This window comes from Megachile rotundata, chromosome 2 (genome assembly GCF_050947335.1).
Source record: "Megachile rotundata isolate GNS110a chromosome 2, iyMegRotu1, whole genome shotgun sequence".
NCBI lineage: Eukaryota > Metazoa > Arthropoda > Insecta > Hymenoptera > Megachilidae > Megachile > Megachile rotundata.
Genome location: NC_134984.1, coordinates 3,391,094 through 3,395,295, shown reverse-complemented (window position 1 = coordinate 3,395,295; position 4,202 = coordinate 3,391,094).

Here is a 4,202-nt window from a genome sequence, read left to right as displayed (position 1 = left end):
CGGAAGGGCGATTACCGCGGACGCGTGCATTGGCACTGGCGCCCCGTAAAATAAATCGGCCGTGGGTGTGAGCATCGATACGTGGAGGACCGTTTTCCCTGACTGCCCCCACTCTAGGGAACCTCCTTCAGGTTTCCCCCACCGATACGTCACAGGTTACAGTTACTAGAGTTTTTCTGGAATGTCGATACTAGGATTTTGGGTATTGTATTTGCATTTGTGGAGAGTGTATTGTCCTTGACTAAGGCTAGTATTGAGGAAAATTGGTTTGAGCCTTTGATCCAAGACTTTTCTAAATTATTGAGGGTGGGGTAAGTGGGTTTAGAGTTGAGGTAAAATTTAGCCATGATTGTCTTTTATTATTCTTTGTGATTTTGCGGGATATGGCTCGGTATTTTTTGAAGTTGATGAGATTTTCGGTAGTTTGATGTTTTTGTATCTGTTGAAGGCGTGTTTGCAGTAATTTACAAGTTGAACTTTTCATTCCACTAAGGTTGACATTGATCTTTATCCTAGGGATGGCTATATTGACTGCTGCAATGATGATTTCTGAGAAACGTTCGAATGCTAATTTTGGGGCGTCAGGGCTTACTAGGTTCAATTCAATAAGCTGGGAAGTTGAGTCCAATATAAGTTTGCGGAACATTTCCCAGTTGGTTTTTTGGAATTTCTATCTTGGGGCTTTATTTATTTTAGGACTTCGGTTCAATTTGCATGTCACCATTATTGGGAAGTGGTCACTATCGTATAGGTCATTCGCTGTGATGTATGTAGTATTTTGAGTAATTGACGGGCTGCAAAGGGATAGGTCGATTACACTGAACCGGCCGGATGCGGAGCAAAAGTGAATTGATTCGTTAGTGTTTTGTAGGCAGAAGTTTATTGAGTTTATCAATTTTTCGATGGTAATTCTCTTGGAGTCGGTCTTGTGTGATCCGCAGAGGAGATTATGGCTATTAAAGTCACCAAGTATTATGAATGGTTTTGGGATTTGGTTGATTAGTTGGTTGAGTTCAGTTTCGTCTAATAAATGTTGGCTGTTCGGTAGATATACATATATTGCATACGTACAAATCTTTAGGGCATATTACTTTGGTGATGGACTTCCAGATTAGACGTGACCGTTATTTCGTGGCTGTAGATGGTGCTTCCGACAAAAGTGGCGACCCCTACGCTTGCATGGGTGGTGTTGCGGTTTTTGAAGTAGGTTTTGTAATTTTTTATTTTGGCTGAATTGTGATTTTTGAAGTTAGTTTTCTGCAGGCAAATTATATATGGCTGGAATTCTTCACCTAGTGTCTGAAGGTTGTCTTGAGTCGTCTGTAGAATCCATTGAGGTTCCATTGGATGATTTGTAGTGACATATTGGATGTTTAGTTGATGGTTTGAATTTACATGGTTTTTGGATCTAAGGAGGTGGTTGTGGTTTCTTACGAGAGGATGGTTTGTAGAAAGACGGTTGTTGAATACTCTGTTTCTAGTTTTTTAACTAAGCGGTGTAATCTGTTTTTCATTCTTTGGTCTTGCAATAGAGGGTAGATTAAGTGGAGTATATGGATTAGGGTTTTTGGGTCGGAGGTGTAGTTGCTAGCAATATCAATTGGGTTTTCGGTACCAATAGCGTTCTCCAGGAAGTTTTTCATTTGGGCGCAGTTGAGGATAAATTGGTTAGAGGTGTCGTCCAGGGCTGTTTTTACTGGTTTTATGATGTTGTCCATTTGTTCGATGATTCTTGATAGTGATTGGTTGCGTTTAGGTTTTTTCTTCGTGTCCATGGGTGTAGGTTTCTCACTTGTATTGGAGTCATTGGTACTTGGTTTATCAATTATTGTGTTGTGTTTAATCGCTGATTGTAGGTCTTCTTCTGAGGTGATTGATAGTGGTCTCTTTTTTGGCGGTGCTTGAAGGTTTACAGGATTGTGTGGTGGGTTCCTGTTTATGTTGGAGATAAACAGGAGGTAGGTGAGTTGAGAGCGTTATTAACATTGGGATTTTCTCCTGATTTGTTATTTTCTGTTATGGTTGGGTTTCCATTTGTAGAGTTTGTGTAGTACTGTAAGTTCGAGATGTTTGTCGTTGGTTCCGTTTCATTTGGTGCTAGGTTGTTGGTTTCTTTGTAGTGCGTTGGGTTTAAAATAGGTGTTTGGGTATGGATTATTGCATTGGTTTGCAATATGACCTTTTTATTTGCACAAGAAGCAGATAACTTTATTAGTAGTTACGACGATTCTGTACTGAGTGTCGTCGTGTGTGATTAAAAATGTTTCAGGAAGTTTATGGACGTCGTCTGGGTTTATGTAAATTTGTCTTCTGAAGCTTATTATATGGGAAAAGCTGGAGTCCAGTAATCCAGCTCTAAGGAAGGATAGTTTCGAAGTCAGTTTGATGTTATAATTCGTTAGTATTATTTCGATGTAGTCATGTGGTATGGTGAGGGGCACGTTGGACAGAACAATTCGTTGTGATGAGTTAATTAAGGGTCTGATTGCGGTGGTAGTATTGGTAATGAATTTTTTATGGTTAGTTACGGTTAGTTAATTATGGTTAGTTACGAGAGCTTTTGTAGTGGTTTTACTATCGAGGTATATACAGATTCTGTTGTTAGATATGCGGGAGATAAAGCGTATGACATTGGATCCCATGATTTTTGCTACAGCTTGTACGTACATATTCTTTGACAGTTGTATCTTCCATGGCGTTGATTATTATTACTGGCTGTTCCCTGGTGGGAAATGTACTGTTTACTGTGGTTGATGCATATGATTTCGTAGATTGAACAGTTGAAGAGTTTGGTTGGATTTGGATCAGTGCATTTTCAAATTCCATGTTTTTCATGGTGGAGCACTGTATTTAGGAGACTCATCGGTGTCACTTGCGATATTATTGTGACTGTCCGCGTTTCGACACGGCACAGTAATTTTTATTGTACATAAAGAAACTCGCGATCGATTATAAACACGTCTAATCGGTTTGACTGTCCGAGAACGACAACGATTTTTGAAAATTTATAATAATGAAATATTTGTGTATTTATTAATTTATTACTCTTTTATAAAAGAAAATGCATTTTAATTATATGCTCTATATTAAGGAAAGGATCTAAGAGTATGTAATATTTGATAGCTATAAATGCTAAATTTAAAACATATTTATATATTTAGACTCAATCTACAAACTATCGAAAAACTTCCACATGTTAAGCAACTTTCTCCTATCGAACAAAAATTATCTGGTTCATCTTCTTTACATGCAGAAATACTTTTTTTTTTGACTATCTTTTACACCTTTCGTACAATTTAACTCATTCATAACGGATGACTGATTGGTATGCTAAAACCGTAGCTATACCATCCTTTACGCGAATAACGTATTGATATGAAAAAGATTTACTGTTCATATTCACGAATGACTTATTGATAGATTGAAGTTTCAGTCTTTATTTCAGCGATGACGAACAACATACTATTGATATTCATGAATGAAAGAAAAGACAGAAGGTGATTTTGTACCTATTACAAGTACCGCAAAACGATATTTTTTCATCAAAGGAATAACAAGAATATTTTTGGAATGAATAAGTATTCTTAATTCTTATAAATTTTTTGTAATGTGAGATATTGAAACTAATTAAAGAACTGTCTTGAATAAACAAGAATCCTTTCAGTCTTCGCTTTTTGTTGTTTACTTACCTGTATTTGCTTTTGTTGCGTGAACAGTGCGGATTCGGGCACCCAGCGCTAATTCTGGCTCACAATCAGTCACAATTTTAATGAGCCGTAAGTCTAGTTGAAATAATCGTTCGTGGTTTAAGATGTTCGATCGCGTTATTGATACTGGTGTTTTAGGTTCGTATGTTTAAGCACTTGTTATAAGTGTTCGTGATATTAAGGGATAACGCCACTCTAGAATTTTGAAAAAGTCGAAAATTTTTTTTTTTGCTTAAATGATGCTTTATTATGTATAGAATATGAGAAAAAAGTTTTAGGTGAGGGGCAGGTCGGAAACGAATTTTTTTACAATTTTTGCCTACAAACCGACGCCCGATGCGTAGAGTTTTCAGAACAATCTTTGAATGAAGCTTCAAAAATGTCGAGATTGAATCTTAGATTCAATAAGAAGGAAGAGGACATGGAGAATGTTAATATAGAAGGCCAAATGTATGGTGCAGGCATCGCTGATTAAAGTTATATAACAAATTTCTT